Consider the following 19164-nt stretch of genomic DNA (forward strand, 5'->3'; position numbering starts at 1 on the left):
GTCCATAAAGCGTGAGCAGTGTGCACACAGGGAGAACAGTTGGGCATCCTCAGTAGGAAATCGTTACTCCTTGGTCAGAGTGCCTGAAGGAAATCTCCTCTCTTCTGCCTTGTTCTGATGGGGCGGGGGTCCTTAGCACCCTCTCAGGAGTGGGGAGCAGTCAAGAATGGGCGCCGAAGGCATAAAGAAATGGGCAGGTGAAGGGAGTGGTTTTGACTATTGGTTTGGCGAGATGCTGTCCCTTAAACCCCCCAGGCTGGTTTCAGTGATCACTCAGTGACATCATTAGGTGCCAGGGCCCCCGAGAGGTCAGCGTTTGACGAAGCACAGCTTCTTGCTGCTGGCTTAGGCTGTGCTGGAGGCCAAATGACTGTATTTGGAAGACAAACAATAGAACTTGAAAATTCCTAATAACACAGTTCTAATGGCAGCTGCTATTAAAAATAACATCATAAAGTGTGGCAATAAAAATAAAATAGTAAAATATATTCTATAATATAGAATTATCATAATATATGATATACATATAATATAAAAACAAAAGGAATAAATTTAGCTTTCTGTAAAACTCAGGGTCATGCCCTTGCTTTCTGCTAGAGTCAGCAGCAGTCTCCATGACCTTGGAGGTTCCTTCTGCCTCTGGGGTCCTGTCCCGTGGGATGACTGTTCTCACACCTGGGCAGGATTTGGAGGCCTTTCCACGTTTCCCTCTTTTTTCCTCACAGAAAATTGGTAAAAGCAGAGTGTGGGTCCCTGAACTCAGATTACATAATGGGTCTCAAACTGACTCCATTCTCAGTTCTCCCTCCTCCCCCAGCGCCCAAGCCCAGCTCACTGAAGCAGGAGGGAGACCCTTGGCGTTGCTTAAGAGAATGGGATGCAGTAGCATGAAGCCCCCATCGGCACCAACTGTGATTCCTGTTTCCGCAGAAAGTCAGATAGGAATGCAGACTGGGCACATTGTATTTTTCTTGGAGCAGCATGTGATAAAAATGATATTTTTGCAACTAGAGAAGAGGTGGGGAAAAGACCAAGAGCCGGAGATTGCAGAAGATGGGAGAGGACCATGTACTTAGGAAAGGCTGTGGTTGCCCCTAGTCTTCTGCCACTGTGGTGCATGAAGGAATTGGAAGTGCCTATAGAAAATCATTCCTGCCCGGCTGGCGTGGCTCAGTGGTTGAGTGTCGACCTATGAACCAGGAGGTTCATGGTTCAGTTCCCAGTCAGGGCACAGGCGCCGGTTGTGGGCTCGATCCCCAGCTGGGGGCGTGCAGGAGGCAGCAGATCAATCACTCATCATTTATGTTTCTCTCTCTCTCCCTTCCTCTCTCTGAAATCAATAAAAACATATTTAAAAACAAAGAAAGAAAGTCATTCCTATTCTAGGAAAAGGGCAGAAGGGAGTGAAACCCTTTCATTCAAAGTGCTATTGAGTACCTACTATGTGTTAGGTACTGAAAAATGGAGTGCCCACTTTTGTACTTTCTAGAATCCTCATGGCCATTGTCCCCATCCAATCATCGTCATGTCTTGTGAGGAGGCTGATAGAATAAAATTTTATCATTAAAAAGATCACCCTGACTGCTGGTTACAGAAAGGGTTTCAGTGGGACAGGGGTGACCTCAAAAGACCAGATGGGAGAAGACTGTGACCCTTCAGAGTGGCTTTGGACTCGAGGGAAGAATTAGAGGGAAAATTTAGAGAACGACCCAGCAGAGCTCAGTAATGGATTTGATGTGAAGGTGTTGAAGAGAGGGACATCCAGGATGGCCTTGAGCTTCTCGCACTGCCACTCAGGTTAATGGAGGTGCCATTGACGGAGATGGTCAATCTGGGAGCAAAGGAAGTGACAATAAAGAGCTCCATTTGTATAGGTTAACTCCGAAGCGCCTGTGAGGACCCAGCGGACCTGTCAAGGAGGCTGGCGCCAGGATCTGCAGCTTAAAAGGGAGCTTCGGGCTGCAAATACATCGTGAGCCGCTTTCAGTGTGTGTGAAGCCAGCGGAGCATAAAATTGCCTAAGGAAAGGCTATGAAGATGCTGCCCTAAGGCAACTTATGGAGCAGGGCGGTAACAAGTGCAGAATTTTCTGTTTCTAAATATGTCATCCAAAGTCTGAAAACGTTGCCACTCAAGGTTTAGCCGCTGGTTCATTTCACTTAGCTGCAGATGTTCCCTGCAAACGGAGCCCCTTTGAAGTTGGGACCTAAGCCATTCACATGTGGCTCCCTCTAGCATAGGGCTTCTGAGGCCGGTGGAGATGTGCCTGGCTGCTGAGACCACTTGATTTTGTCAAGAGACTGTTGATAGGGTCCAGACTGTTGATAGAGACTGTTGATAGCACTAGTAGTAATCGTGAGAGCTGCCATTTATTGAGTACGTGCGTGTCCCACCTAAGGTTGGTATGGTCCATGCGGCATCTTATTAAATGCTTTACTCTCCAATCTCTCTTCCTAATAGGTCTACCATAGTATCTCATTGTGGTTTTGTTTTGCCTTTTCCTAATGATTAGTTATGCTGAGCATCTCTAATTAGCTTATTGATGATCTCCCTTGGATAAATATTTATTCAAGCTTTTTGCCCACTTTTGGATCCAGTTGTTTGTTTTTGTTGTTGAGTTGTAGAGGTTCTCTATATATTCCAGATGCTCATCTCGTATCAGATATATGATTTGTAAGTAGTTTCTTCCGTTCTGAGTTGCTCAGATGCTTGTGTCCTTTGAGGTACACATGCTTTTAATCTTGATGTAGCTTAACTAATTTTTGTTGTTGTCATATTCAAGAAATAATTGCCATATCCAATGTCTCAAAGCTTTCCTCCTATATTTTCTTCTAAGCGTTTTATAGCTTTAGTTCCTATGCTTTGGTCCACTTTGAGTTAGTTTTTGTAGATGGTGTAACGTAAGGAACTAACTTCATCCTTTTGCATGTGGATATGCAGTTTTTCTGTCTCTGTTTGTTGAAAAGACTGTCCTTGCTCATTGAACGGCCTTGGCACCCTCGCTGAGTATCATCACACTGTATAGCCCTGGCTGGTGTGGCTCAGTTGGTTGAGCTATGTCTGTGAGGGGTCCCTGGTTTGATTCCCCATCAGGGCACATGCCTGGGTTTCGTGTTTGATCACCACTTGGGGGTGTGTAGGAGGCAGCTTATCGATGCTTCTCTCTCCCCCCCTCACCCTTCCTCTCTCTCAAATCAGTTAAAAACGTCTTTTTTTTTTAGAAAGAAAATCATTTCACTATATATGCATGGGTTTATTTCTGGGCTTTCTGTTCCATTCCATTGGTGTTTATGTCTGTCTTTATACCAGTTTTGAAATTAACGTACTACAAAGCTACAGTAAACTTGCAGTAAGTTTTGAAAGTGTGAGTCTTCCAGCTTTGTTCTTGTTTAAGATTGTTTTGGTTACTCAGGGTCCCTGGAGATTCCATATGAATTTTAGGATGGTTTTGTTTGTTTTTTCTGCAAAAATAGGCCATTCGTTTTTTTTCATAGCATTTAATTGCATTAAATCTGTAGGTCACTTTGGGTAGTGTTGACAATATTAATCCATTGAATACTGGGTATCTTTCCATTTATTTGTGTCTTTAACTTCTTTCAGCAATATTTTGTAGTTTTCATTATGCGAGTCTTTTGACTCCTTGGCTAAGTTTATTTCTAAGTATTTTCCTCTTTTTGATGCAGTTGTAAATGGACTTGTTTTCTTAATTTCCTCTTATATTGTTCACTGTAAGTGTCTAGATATGCAGCTGATTCTTGTGTGTTGATTTTGTGTCCTGCAACTTTGCTGAATTCTTTTATTAGTTCCAAGCTTGTTGGTGGAATCTATAGGGTTATCTAGCAAATAAGATCATGTCATCAGTGAACAGAGATCATTTTACTTCTCCTTTCGAACTTGGATACCTTTTATTTTTTTTTCTTGGCTAGGTGCTGTGACTAGGACTTCCAGTACCATGTTGAATACAAGTGGTGAAAGTGGGCCTCCTTGTCTTGTTCCTGACATTAAGGGACAGGAGGAGATGATTTATAACCCTTTTTCTCCATCAGTTATGGCAGAGTGTTTACGATTTTTTTGGTTTGTTTGTCTGTTTTTTAAATGCAGAGGCCAGTGGCCTCTGTGGAAATAGGAGTAGAAGGGCTGGGAAGGGAAGAAAGGTGATGGGCCAGGGCCTAGAGCTACACTTGGGAAACTGCAGGGATATGGGGAGTCAGCTGTGGCTGAGACATGCCCCAAGAAGTAGGGCTTACGCTAACCACTGGTGGCCTGGTCCACATGACCCCTTCCTCTCCAAGCCAGGAGGCCCCCTCCCCACCCCACCCAGTCCAGTCCTTCTTTCTGCCCATGTGGCTCCCTGCTCACCTGTCCAGTGGGGGGTCTTTGCTCCAGGAGCTGAAGATGAGAGCAGGTGTCCCACACAGTGCAGACCCAGGGTCGGGGAGCCCCAGTCTCCCTTACCAAGGAGAAAGGTGTTTTGGAACCTTAGTTCTCCAACCTCTTTTTATTTTTTCACCCACACCCAAGGATATGCTTTTATTGATTTTCAGAGAGGAAGAGAGGGTGGGGGAAGAGAGAGAGAAACATTGATGTGAGAGAGAAACAACGATCGGTTGCCTCCAGGACGCACCCTGACCGGGGATTGAACCGGCAACCTTTTAGTGCAGGGATGACTCTCAGCCAACTGAGCCACCTGGCCAGGGCTGGTTCTCCATTCTTCACACGTTTCCCCCTCAACACAAGGAGCTTAAAATCCACACTCCAATTACCATAAAACTGCACCACAGGAATTAAAGAGGCTTTTGTAAATTGTTGCTTAAATCTGACCCCCACATAGCCTCCAGGTTGCGGGAAATGACCATTTAAAACTAAACTGTCAAGTAAACGGGGGCCTTCTTTACTCACAATGGAAACTTTTGCCAGTATTTTTCCCCCAACTTTATATGTTTCCTGCTGAAAATTGACCTTCTTTTTAATAAGGGGGGTTTCCTATTCACATGAAGTCTTTCCTTTCTCTGTTATTTAATGAGGGGGATTTCCTATTCACACGAAAGCTTTTATTGCACTTTGCATTCCATGAATTCAAAAATACTATGAAAAAACAAACAAAAATGCAATGCTCAGGAAGGGGGGATGTGTGGCCCACAGGCCGAATAAGGCCCATGAAGTCATTTGGTCTGGCTCTGCCAAGGCAACCGCAGGCAGACTCGAAATTCAATAAATCTAGGAACTTTTTTCATAGCTAACTTTTAAGTTGATAATTTTGTATGGCCCACAAATGATGTTATAAATATCCAAATGGCCCTTGGCAGAAAAAAGGTTCCCCATCCCTGGCTCAGGTGGAGCAAAGCCTTGCTTTGGGGCATCCCTAGGTTTTTACTTTGCTTTATTTAAAGTCAAATTTCACTCTTTTAAAAACAAACAACATAAATAAATGCTGGGAGGCTTGGGACCTGTGATTACAATCAACATGTACTATAATCCAGTCTCACAGGGTGTGATTTTCATCCAAACCTAATGAAATTTCTTAGAAAGGCAAATCATGCTATAGAAGCTGTATTTTCAATGGAAAAAGAAAATCATGTTTCTGTTTGGGGTCTACCTGAATATATTTTTATTTGTTTGGGAAGGACAAATAGTCTCCTGATATAGAAGAGATAACTTTAGAAATGCAAAGGTTATTTTGCTTCTAGGCATTTATAAATTGTCTACATGAACATGCTTCGCTGCCAGGTGTTATAAAAAAGGTGCAGTAGGCTCTGGCCAGGTAGCTCGGTTAGTTGGAGTGTCGTCCCGTAAACTGGAAGGTTGGGGGTTCAATTTCCAGTCAGGACACATACCTCGGTTTCAGGTTTGATCCCCAGGAGGGGCGTGTTCAGGAGGGAACCAATCAATGTTTCTCTCCTCCCCTCCTTCCTCTCTCTCTAAAATAAGTAGAAGTATATCCTCCGTGAGGATTGGGGGAGAAAAAGGCATGGTAATTGGTGATCAAAATAGTGAATTAAAGTTGTGTGAGTATTTACATAGACGAGAACTTTATAGACCAATAAGACCCTAAAAACCGTTGAATTCTACCACCTAATTTTATAGCAGGAGAAACTGAGTTCTAGGAAAATGAATTACTTATCCAAGTTCATGTAATTTGCACACTTACCACTTTAGAGTTGTTGGATGTGCTATCACTGTGCTGTGCAGGTCATTTGTTAGGATATTGCTGGGGTGAATAACAGTTATGTTTGACTTGAATCTTAAATCATTAGTTGCTTTTTATCTTTCTGGGGAGAAATCAGTCTTATCTAGAAGGAAAGACATTTAGTGTTTTTACTTACTTTTCTGAGATACGTGATTTTGTAAATTCTACTTTTTAAACTGAGCCATTTGGATTTTGGGAGGGGGGAGTTATTGCCCCCAGCAACTCTAATTTCAAACTGATAATTTTCTGATTTTTTTAAAATAAGTAAAAATTTGAGGGGGAAGAAAAGAGAACCAGCATTTTCTATGCTTTTTATGTTCTTGATGTCACAGAAGACGGTGTTATATGGAACAACCCTGGCCATAAAACACTCTGAGTAAAAATACAATCACAGTGGGAGGCGGTGTTTCATTCTTTGCCGAGGCATGGCATGCCCTGCCATCCCCTGAACTCTGGCTGTACTAAGCCTCTCTTAAAGCAGAGCAAACCCATTGTGAATTGGGGTATCACTACGAGACCACTATAGCTCACAGCAGTACTAGTCTACCCATGCAGTGCTCCAGGAGGTGGCTGGTGCTGAAACCAAAGGCTGGGTGGAGAGGCAGAGTGTTATGACTAAGAGCTTGTGTCCTAGAGCTGTAGTGCCTCTACATACTAGCTGTGGATAGCTAGGCAAATTAATTAACCTCTCTGAGCCTCAGATTCTTCATATGTGGAGTGGAGCTAAGAACAGCCCCTGCCACAAAGAATATTAGAAGAGTTATGCATATGTAATACTTAAGTTTGATCGGCTTGAGGTATGCACTCGATATTTGTTCTCATGATTTCATGTGAAGTAAGGACACTAATAGAGGTCCTGAGTGGGGAGCAGGGCCTTTGTTCATTTCATGTCAGGGCTCCTAGTAATAGAGAGATGGAAGAGTGACTGCAGCCTGACCAGATGGTGGCATTTGTTAGGAAAGGCTAGCAAATGAACCCCAAACTTTCGGGAGTTTAACATATAAAGGTGCATGTCTAGCTATGTGGGTTGGATGGCTCTCCTCCAGGTGGTGACTCAGGGACCCAGGCTGTTTCCATCTTATAGCGTGTCACCTGGAAAACAGAGGGGGCTGGGTACGGGTGGGATGGTTTTAAATGTCATGCCCGAGGGTGGCAGACATCACTTTCTGCCCATATATAGCTGACAGAACCCAGTTACATAGGCTCTCCCCAAAGGCAAGAATGTCAGAATTAAAAGGTGCACGTGGATGTTTGGTGAGCAGCCATGGCCTCCGCTCCAGGGGCTGCCATGTTGTAAGAAATGAAGTAGAAATTGCTTATTATATTATTATCAGGAGAATACTGATCATGGCTTTCAATAGGTGACTTTATGAAGGCTGGGAAAACTTGTCTCCTGGGCTTGGGGATCTGTTTAGAAAAGCAGCAGTGTTGCACCATCCTGGAAATCTTATATTTACACACCCTGCGCCATGCTTTTACAAGAGGCAAACGAGCCTCAGCCGGCTTGGCTTGGTGGTTAGAGCGTCGGTCTGTTGGCTGAAGGGTCCCGGGTTCGATTCCAGCCAAGGGCACGTACCTCAGTTGCAGGCTCAATCCTCAGCCCTGGTTGGGGTGCATGGGGGAGGCAACCAAATGACCTGTCTCTCTCACATCGATGTTTCTCTTTTTCTCTCTCTCCCCCTCCCTCCCTCTCACTCTCTGAAAAAGCAATGGAAAAAACATCCTCCTGTGCGGATTTAAAAAAAAAAAGGGGGGGGGGGCAAATGACTACAGAGAAAGAGAATGTACTATTTCTATTTCTGTTTTTCGGGGAAGTTGCTTCAGACACTCATCTTGGCCAACCTTCCTTACACCCGCGCTTGCACTTATAATGCTGCTTACAGCTAAGGAGGCAAAGCCTGAAACACACACACCGAAGGTTACTGATGACCCAGATTATGAGAGCAAGGTTACATGTCTCCTAAGATAGGGTGAGCTAGGCAGGGTGATTTAGAACACATTTTAAATAAAGCCCTATAAAAACCTGCTTAATTTTTTGAGGTTTTAATGACTAAATGATTAGCTATACCTTATTTTGGCTCTGCACATGACCAGAACCCATGGGCCCACATCAGACAAAGTAGATTTTTACAGGAGAATTACTAATAAAATATCCAATGGATTGATCACACTAGATTGCCTGTCTGTCTTACTAAATTCCTTGAGGGAAGGGGGCAGACGGAGCCTGCCTGTCCTAACCCAATGTCTGGGACAAAATACGTATTTTAGAATGTTGATTATTGTAAAATGACAAAGTTTAATCACTGAGGTGGTCCCTACCTGCTGCACAGAGGTGTTTCTTCACGGCCACTCAGCAGTATTTGGTAGGACCCACTGCACCCCTGGATGCTGGGATGGCAGCTCCCACCTGAAACTGAGGGGAACCTGGAGCGCCCTCTAGCTTTCTGGCGAAATGAGGGGATGGTGACATAAACCTCCACCTTTTCCACCTCTCCACACATGACTGCCCCTTTATTATTCGAGCTCACCCAGGGGCTCACAGCAGAGACTGCCAGAGTCAGTGGTCTGTTTCCTAGACCCCCGCAGTGGCAGTGGGAGGAATTCTGAAGAATTCAGCTCCAGCTCATTCTGGTGGTCCTATCTGCCTATCACATCATAAATTAACAAATATTTCCATTATATTAGAGTGCTAACTGGAAAAACCTTCGTGTTTAACAGAGTTTACATTAATGTGGCTTTCTCAAGCTGAATTCCTTCTCATTCATTCGTTCCGCAAGTATTTACAGAGAAGTTACTATGTACACAGGCCTTTGTCGTGGAATGCAGAGGGTCCTCACCACTGCAATTTAAATTCTTGGCCGTGGTCACCATAGTGGCCCTGGGGACAGAGAAAACTGTAGATTCTGCTCCACACACTGCCATTGGGATCTTCTCGTGAGCTTCTCTGGACCCGTGGGTGTGACATCCAAGACCCCTCTCCTCGTCCTGTTTGGATTGGTGACCTGTTTGGGGGCTCTCTTCCTGGTGGAGGCTTTGGGAGGCTAGAGGAGCTGTCTTGGTCTAGGTTTCCTCAGAAGCAGATCCTGGGCAAGGATTCAGGTGTAAGTAATTCATTTTATGGGGTAGGGGGTGTGATCCCAGGAAACAGCAGAGGGGAGTGGGAAGGGAGTCAGGGGAAGGAGGTAGCTGCTCCAGGTGTGTTATCAATTAAATCAAACCTGTGGACAAGAGCTTGACCATGCCTCAGTGTAAACACGGCTCAGCCATCCTGCCTGAGGGGTGGGGAGTGAGGGGGCCAAGTATTCCTGCGCCAGCTCCCAGCAGTCCTGGATGAGGGCCTTTGGGGGGGATTAATTGCCAGCCCTTCAGACCTCTTGGGCTCCGGGAAAGAACCTGCTCCCATAGTCAGAGAAATGTTCAAAAACCAGGCATGTCTGAGCAGGGTGGCACCTGGAGCCAGAAGAGCTCTGCTCTATCTCAGCAAATTACAGGAGTTTAGGCAGAGGCTGTTAATCCCAGAGCAGCCTGAATCACATGAGGCTTTCCAATAACTTACATTACCTATGACTTCATCCCAGATGGCAGATGCTATCTGGTGCCCTGCCGTTTGCTGATTTTCGGGGCAGGTTTGGCTGTTTTGGTGATGGCTGATGATATTTTAGTATTTTAAACACTTGGTTTTGTGTGTGTGTGTGAATGTGTGTTAGTTATTACAAAGAGTTCCTTGTTTAAAGTTATATATACAGCTGCACTGAGACATTCCTGTTTTGTGGAGAGTAAATAGGTTTGAGTAAAATGAATATCTTAATAAAGAAATGGCATTATTATTTAAACATATAGAGCTCTGAGTTTCAGTAGAATAATAGTGGCTTCTTGGATCCAAATCTCATTACATAACTTCCAAAAAAAGTCACCCAAGTCAACAAATAGAGCAAATTAAAACCACCACTTACGCATGTCCACAGTATTAGTAGGAGACAGTTTCATAAACTTCAAGTTACTTATAAGGAGGGGAATAAATGCCCAGGTCCAGCCAGGTAGCTCCAGAGCCCACCCGTGTCTGAAGCGCTGGCAGAGACCACAGAAAATAAGTGAAGAATGAAAGGACAGAGTCTGGGGAGCCTGGGGCGACCAGCCAAGACATCACTCCTGGAAAGACAAGTCCTATCCTGAGTGGAAATACTTGAATGCATGGGGGACCCAGGGTAGCAGTCTTCGGGATGACGGGTTTCAAGATGGGGAAATTAGGAAGGGCACTTGCCCCTTGGAGACTGGGCACTGTGGGGAAAGAATGGCGAAAAGAATAAAATTTAGAGTCCTGCAGAGATAAAAGAATCACAAAATCACAGGATACCCTTCCTCCCTCCCAAGCAGCAGCACCATGCAATAGCTTGCACTTCACCATGTCAACAGTAGAGGGTGCAATTGAATCAGAAACCTGGTTAACCACTCCAAGCCCTACACCTTTTCTGCATCAACTCATTGCTGTCCAGAAAAGAAAATCTGTTATAAAAGGAGCAGAAAGCGACAGACAACATGCAAGCAAAGCTTTAATCAAAAGAAAAACCGTTTGACAATCAAAACATTTCAGGGTTTGAATATTCTCACCCCCTGTAAACACACACGCACACGCACACATACATACAAGCAGAAGAAAAGGGCAGTATTGTGTCTGAACATTAACTAAGTTTCCTGAGACAAACATTTTCATATATATATAACCCTGAATCAAAACTTCAAAAACTTAAAACCAAAATGGATAAAACCCAGGAAGATGTGAAATGAAAGTTGGCTGAACTCAAAAGAGGAAATTAGGGAGATCAGGATGGCAGTGGAGTAGGTAGAAGTTACACTCACCTCCTCCCCGGTCCAAACGGGAATTACAACTAAAATCTAGAACAATCAACCTGAAGAACCAACTGAAGACTAGCTGAACAGAAGGCTTATAACGAAGGATTTATAGAAGAAGCCACATGGAGACTGGTAGGAAGGGCGGAGACGGGAAAAGGGCTGGCCTCGCACCCATGTACAGATGTTAAGAATCCGCAGGGATATCTCAGCTGTAAAGGCTCTTCCCGAGGACTGTAGGGTTTCAACCCCATGCAGAGCTCCCCAGCCCGGAGCACCGGTGCTGGGAAGAGCAGCCCACGTGTCACCTGGCTGTGAAAATCAGTGTGGATTCTGTCCACCAGGGAGAGACTGGAGTCTGCTAGAATCTTGTAACAAACCCAATTTAGTAAGATTATGGCACAATGTTTTCTTTTAACACTTATTAACATTGGTATCCTTGGTTGGCAGCCTGTTCTCTTCAACCTGCTTTTTACCTTGAGGGTTTTAGGTTTTAAATACTTTAAAAGGGCTGCAGAATTTCCCATGAAAATAGTGACTCGGTATTTCTCACAGCGCATTGCTCAATCAACATTTATTTAATTAATGAATAGTTGTGATCAAGATACTTCCCATATATTAGTTTTCCTCCATAGAGGAGTTAAGTGAAAACTTATAACTTAAAACTGTGAAGGTTAGAAACACTTTACTATACCCTGGAGAAATTTTAGTCTGCTAAGAAACCAATATGTTTGAAATGAATTTGCATTTCTCTTAGGAACATAACCATGTTGAAGTTTAATAACCAAATTGAAAACAGATGCCCTTTGCTGAGGAAATGCTTCTTGTGTCCACATGCTGTGAGACCAATCCAGCAAGGTCGGACAGCTGCCCAAGTCGTTCCAGCTGCTTCACCCCGACCCAAGGGAAGCCTCAGTCAGTCTGCTTCTCTTTTTAATACACAATTATATTTTTCTTACATAAAGACAGTCTTTACGGTGCTGGTGTTTTAAGTTTCTGTATGTAAGATTTTATAACATGTGTCATATGTGTCACGTGTAATAAGCTCAGTTTAGCATCTCTTTTGGTTGGTCTGGGTTTGGCTAGTTATTGTATTTTTCAAAGTCAAAACCCCTGTGGAAGTTGACTAATAACATTTTGCCTGGTGGATTTTTCCCACGGGTGCTCAAAAAACCCTTTGTCTTAAACACTTACGGATGTGACTTCAGCAACATTAGTGAAAACTGGATACTGGCAGCAACACTGAATTCTGTTAATCCCATGTGGAGAGAGCACTGGATGCCTAAAACTATAGTCCGATGTTGGAAGCATTATAACTATTGAGAGACTGCTGGTGATGGCAAACCCGTTTCTGTGTAAGGCCAGATGTGTGTATCAGCCTCCCTAGTGTACTATTTTGTTAAATTCAGAATGGAAATACATGCCAGGATGCTAAGACTCAGTCAGCGAGCATTAGTGCCAACACTTGCTTCCTGATCCATATACTGTGTGAGGCCCATGGTACATGGACAAAGACAGATTTAAAACCAACGCCCCCTGAGCAACACATTGAAACGAGCTCTAAGTTTGGGGGTCCACAGTGTAACCGTTAAAGGATTATTCAAATAAACAAAATGTTGTATGATAATAGAGATTGGAAGTCATAGTTAATGGGCAGAGCATAACATACATTGTCTTATGTACGTACAAAAGGAAATTGTGCATGTTTTACCTTTCTTTTGTAAAAATGAAAGATTTGGCAGTTTAATAAAGATTGAGTGGGCATCTGTAAGTATGGGCTTATTCTCTGGGGTTCACATATGGTCTTTAGAAGTTTTTGAGATACGTTTTTATTTCAAGGATAATATTTAATAACTCATCTAACTATATTCTGGGTCATCTAAGACAGTGTTTTTTAAACTGTGGGTCATGACCCCCTAGTGGACTGTCACCCATGAAATAAAAGTGAGTGGAATGAAAAACATCAGAATGCATAAGATTTAAGTATTATTTTATAACATGTTTGTTTTTATTTCGCGTGTGTGTGAGTATGGGTCATAATGTGAAGTGTATTTATTACTGTGGGCAGAAGTCAAAAGAGCCTGGCTACAAGGCTCACCTCTTCAAGGGCTCTGAGCCCTGACTGCACACCTGAGAAGTTTTATACAAACACCATGCCCAAACCACACTCAAATCAATTACAGCAAATTTCTGGGGGTGGGACCTACGTAACCCTATTTTTCAAAGCCCATTGGGTGATTCCAGTTTGCAGCAAAGATTGAGAACCAGTGACCTAGGGATTAATGACAAGGGAGTTGAGATTGTGAAATATTAAAGAGTTTTTTTAAAAATATACCTTTATTGATTTCAGAGAGAGGAAGGAAGAGGGGGAGCGAGAGAGAGAGAAACATCAATGATGAGAGAGTCATTGATCGGCTGCAGCCCACAACCCGGGCATGTGCCCTGACCGGGAATCGAACCCTGATCGCCTGGATCCTAGGTCGACGCTCAACCTCTGAGCCACGCCCGGCTGGGCAATGAAAGAGTTTTTTAAAATGAGATCGTCGTCTTAGGCTGATGTAGGGATGTGTGATGAGATACCCTGAGAATGAAACAAAGAAAGTGCAGGATGGCACACAATAAATATTTATTTAGAAAAGAACCACACGCATGTGAGAAGGAGAGAGAGGGAGGGATTGAATATTTGAACGCACAGATCTGTAACGATATAATCGCAAATTATAACAGTGTTCACCTCTAACAGGGATCCAGGCTGCAGGTATTAGTGGTGATCGTCAAAGAAATTTAAGCTTTGATCTTACACTTGTGCTTGGTGTTCGGTCTGTTTGCAGGTTCGATGACTGCATGTATCCACTTAATTTTGACAAGGTATGGTATCGATGCAAAAAAATGAAATAGGGGATAATTTGGGAATTTCATATTCAGGTTATTTCTATCTCTAAATCCTAGACTAGAAGATTGCAGGACTGTTTAAATTTGTACGAGCTAATTTGATGCAAGGAGTAAAGGAATAAAAAATGGTCACTTAATTGATAGAAAATACTAATTGACTAACTGATCATTGCTGATTAGTTTTCTTGTTTGTTTGTTTTAAGAGGAGGACTGTTTGGAGTTTTTTTTTTAAGAGGAAGACTGTTTGGAATTATTTTTTTAAGAGGAAGACTGTTTGGAGTTGTTTTTTTAAGAGGAAGACTGTTTGGGGTTTTAGAAATCTGAGCCTTGGCATAGGGAACATTTTGCTAAAGGATTCCCTCTTCAGCTACCTGGCCCAGGGGTGGGGCTGATGGATCGAACAGGATGGGAAGCCATCCACTGTGCTCCCATCTATCAGTGCCTCCTCCCAGGGCCAAGTGGGAGGCAAGTCCTCTGTGTGGTGTTCACGGTATTTTTTTTTAAATGCGTAAGAAACTCTAAATATTTGGTTCTTTGTGTTGTAGATGGACACAAGAGATCCGGACTTCTGAACTTCTCCTGGAAAAATAAAATGCTCAGGCCCTTTACGATGCCGGGGAGGTTGGGGCCGGACTAAACAGAGGAGAGGAGACATGCTGGCGTGAAGGGTATGTAGAAGTTATCAACCCCCAAACCCGCTTCCAGGCCCTTCAGTGCGGGGGGATTATTGTGGGCTCTGGCTCGGGTGTGTCGGTGTGGATGTGACTTCTGTCTGACAGAGGGCCAGGTGCTTTCCTGCTTCCAGGTAATCTGGAGGATTAACTTTATAATGCATCGGCCACAGGGCCGAGCCAAGATCCAGAGAGCGCAGGAGCCCCAAGACCATGAAATATAACCGCTCACAATTACAGAGCACTACGTGCCAGGCACGGCTCTAAGCACTTTACTGGATTAATTCATTGAATTCTCACCGTGGCACCATGAGATAGGCACTGCTGTTGGCCACGTCCTAGACGTGGGGACACCAGGGGGCACAAAGAACCGGGTCAGTTACTGAGAGGGAACAGTCCTGATGGTGGGGCCCTGTCCCAGCATAAAAGCTGCATTCCTCTTGCTCCCTCTCTCCTACTTCCCTTTCCTCTTGTCCCCAGCTTTCATCTATTTTTTTCATATGATCAGAGATCTCCCGTTGAAAGGGAATTAGCATGAAAGGGGTATCAGTATAGGTCACTAGGACAGATCATACTTTCCAAAACTAGCAACAGCATTATTGCTGCTCTTGCAGGACCTTCCCACACCCCCTCAAGCTGGGAGCTTTACCGTTTCTTCTCTTGGTGGCATCTGTGTGGGACGAGTGACAACCTGGACAGAGAGAATGGGCAGAAGTGATACTGAGTGACTTCAACGTGGAGATCAACATAGGTGACATGGTGTCCCCCTGACTCTCTCATTTTTTTGGGATGTTTGCCTTTGAGACCAGCCACCATGATGTGAGGAAGCCCGAGCTCCAAAGAAAGGCCATGTGGAGATAGTCCAGCCGACAACTCCACCTAAGCCCCACTGACCTGGGAGCGAGACTTTGGAAGGCTCCGGCCCCCAGCCTTGGAGCTGCTCCCATGGATGCTGAGTGGAGCTGGGACAAGCTGGCTTTGATGAACCACCCTGCTGAGCCCTGCCCCCATAGCAGATTCAGGAGCAAAATAAGCCTTGTCATTGTTTTGAGTGATCTCCTTTAAACCCACTGCACCACCTCCATTCATTTACAAGTAAGAGAATGGAGGCCGAGTGAGATGAAGTGACTTACCCAAGGCCACACAACGAGATGGGATTTGAACCTAGGGCTCCCTGACACTAAGCTTGTGAGATCCACCCTGGCCCCCACTGCTTGCTCCTTCTGGGCCAGGAGCTGGGGACTTTGCTGCCCCTCAGACATAACTGCTCTTAGAGAAAACAAACCCATTTGGAGTAACAGGACAAGAGAGTAACTTTGGAGAACTAACTTTACATAGTCTGTTGTGACGGTTTCCTTAATTTGAACCCTAGGTCGATGCTGTTGGTACTGGCTTAAACACACAATTCTCTCAGGAAGCCGTCTGCCTTCTTTCTGTGAGCTTAGGTTCTGTGGTTTCTGCTTAGGTTACACGAGATACTTTTTCATATCATGGAAAGCGATAATCATTTGTGCAATTGAGTGATTCCATATCATCAGTGTTTCTACTTATTGTTTGACTTCAGGTTCCTTGAGGTCAGGGCTTGGTCTGTGTCTCATGTGTCCCATTTCTTCTAGCACAGACTCTAACCTGTGGTAGACAGTGAATAAATGCAAGTTAAATAAACACCAAAGAGCACTGTATGTGATTTTTTTTAGAATGATGACGATGGGATAAAGAAGTGCAAAATTCTGGGCATGAGTCTTACCTCAGTGCTAAAGGTTTGTCTTTGGGGTTCAGAGGCTTCTTCGCTTTCTCTATTTTTCCTGTTAGATAGAACATCTTTGTGGGCTTGGCTGCTTTTATAAACTGGGGACAAGGCGGGCTTGTGTGGGAAAGCAGGCTTATGGAAAAGGTGGGCTTGTGAAGGGTTCTGGATGGAAATTTCGACGTCAGGGTGGGGTTATTTCCTCCTGTCTAGTTGCTTGGCAACTATCTCTGTGCCCGTGGGCTGTGGGGGCAAGGTGGCTGTGTCACTCGTTACTGGCACCCAGGAAGGCCAGGTCTAAGCCAAACCTTGATCAGCTGTGCATGTGGACAGTGGTTTCAACATCGGCTAGAAAGTGGTGAGAAGGGAGATAAGACATTTCTCCTAGGGACTGGAGGGGTGGTTACATTCCTGTGTTTGGCTTATTGGTGTTTTTTCTGGCCACCTGGTGTCCTTGGGATTCTGCATCAGTTCTTACTGTGCAACACACCACCCCAAAGTCAGTGGGCAAATTCATAATAAGTATTTATTTAGATCACCAACTAACAGTTGGCTGGGGCTTGGCTGATCTGGGTCAGGCTAATGTACATGGGGTGGGGGGGTGGCTGATCCAGGCTGAACATAGCTGGGTCACTCTGCTTCCTGCACAGGTCCAGCGAGACTTGGCTTCTCGCCAGGGTCCAGGTTCAGGCCTGCTCCACCTGAGAACTCTAAGTCCAGCTTGTGGGCTGAAGGCTACCCGAGGGAAGCTCTTCTTACGACTGCAACAACGGCATGGTTCGGGGGAAACCCTAGAAGCTTCCTAACCGACACCTTTGTGTTATTGCATTGACCTAAGCAGGTCACGTGGCCACACCCAAGCCAAGAGGCAAAGAGGTATATTCTGCCTTTACTGGGGAAGTTCCTATTATTGGCCTTGGCTTAGGATCTGCCGAGCTTCCTCTGCCTTCTGCCAAATTGGGCAAATGCGATGGGAAATTTAAAAGCCTTTACCAGTGCCAGTTTCAGTTATCACTTTAGGCATAATTCCAGCTTCTTGATATTCCAATTTGTTGTTAATGGGAGATGACATGGTTATTAAAAGCGGTGCACTCTCGGGTTCTCAAACCTCTTTGTTCACTCAGACCTCAGCTGGGGATTGCTGCCTTATCACATACCATAGCTTGGTTTACCGTGGACTCATGAAGTGTCTGGAGTTGTTGAGCTTCTCTCCCCCACAGTGACATCTTGTTACCACCTTGGCAGCTGCCTAAAATGGTTAGACTTGGCGTCTGCACATACCAGTTGCTCAGGCTCCTCAAAATGAAACATGAGCAGCAAGTGGGGTGAATAAATTGTCAATTACATTGATGTGTATATTTCCCTACATTTTAGGAGAAGGATTTGAATTCTGTAAAAATGTCATTTCTTGCTCCTCTCAGTACCTTGGCTGTCTCGTCTGGCACTAATATACTTCAGCTGGAAGGAGAAGAGGCAAAGCTTTGATGTTGGTTGGAATTTGCAGCCATAAATTCACAGGATTTTCCAAGTTAGCATGGAAAAGACTCGCAGTTTTTATGCTTTTCGTGAGTTGTAAGTCATAAAGCATATGCTAAGGGTGGCTTGACTGTTGTGTTCTTGGCCCTGCTGTGGTCTGTGGAAGAAACCTAAGCCTCGAGTGATTAAACATCTTTCCAAACACTTGTAAGTTAATTATACTGTGTCCATGGGTTGGCCAGGCAAGCAAGTGAACACAGACCTTGATGCTAGCATCTTAGCCATGGCACCTTATATGTCCCAGCGGAGCATTCTGATGAACCCATTGATGAAATCGTATGCCTTATTAGGACTGCTAATTGCCTGTGGACTTAGTACCTTGTTGCCGTCTTTATAAATGCATAAGGTTGAGCGGAAAGCACCAGACGTATGAGCCAATCAATAAGTGTTACTTCTTGGTGGCAGTTTATTATGGGGTCGCCTCAGCGTAGACCCTGAAACAAGGATTTAGATGCAAGTAATTTATTTGGTAGATGATTCTAGGTAAGATGATGGGGGAGTGGGGAAATGAGACAGGGAAGGGAAAGCAATTGTGTTAATGAGCAGATTCCCACTGTGGGCATCTGAGGAGCTCTGGAAGAGGGTGTTGACCTCGCCTCGGAGTTGCTTCACTCAAGGAGTGAGGATGCTGGGTATTACCCACCAGCTCCTATCTGTCATTGGTAAGGACCATTCTGAGGGACAGTAACTCCCTGGTGCGCCCATGAGTGAGTCAAGGGTTCTCCTGCCATGGGTAATTGCAGTGCTGATGGCACATGGGTGAGGCACCATTAATGTCTGCCAGGAGGTGCTCCAGAGATTTTGAGGAATGAAAGGAGGAAATTTGTAGCTTTCAGATCTGAGGACAGCAGAAGCTAAATATTATGGCTATGATTTTTTTTTATTTTTTTTTTTGCATGGCTATTTAATTTATTTAAATTTTGGCACAGCCATACAATGACACATTATACAACCACTAACAAAAGAGGGAGAGCTACTATACTGATCCGAAACTCTCTTCAAGTTATAGTTTTGAGCAGAAAGAAGGCACAGAACAATAATATCTAGAATATGCTTCCATTTATAAAAACAGCTTTATCAGAATATCATTTACATTTCATAAACTTCACAGATTTTGTGTTATAGTAAATTGATAGTTTTCTAGAAATTTCATGTAAATGGAATCATACAATATGTGATCGTTTGTATCTGACTACTTTCATTCAGCGTAATATTATTAAAGTCATTCGTGTTGTAGCATTTGTTAATAGTGTATTCCCTTTTTACTGTGGAATAGTATTTCC

The 19164-nt window shown here is 44.2% G+C and overlaps 1 long non-coding RNA gene across 1 annotated transcript in view; it reads left to right on the forward strand.

The window, feature by feature from the left end:
* The window catches only part of LOC148092732 (uncharacterized), a 38605-nt gene that overhangs the window by 8165 nt on the left and 11276 nt on the right, over positions 1-19164 (forward strand). Inside the window, exon 2 of the long non-coding RNA XR_015714766.1 lies at positions 14473-14595. This is a non-coding gene — a long non-coding RNA (uncharacterized LOC148092732). The remainder of the gene's footprint in view (positions 1-14472; positions 14596-19164) is intronic.

This window comes from Miniopterus natalensis, chromosome 7, assembly GCF_054644295.1.
Source record: "Miniopterus natalensis isolate mMinNat1 chromosome 7, mMinNat1.hap1, whole genome shotgun sequence".
Classification (NCBI taxonomy): domain Eukaryota; kingdom Metazoa; phylum Chordata; class Mammalia; order Chiroptera; family Miniopteridae; genus Miniopterus; species Miniopterus natalensis.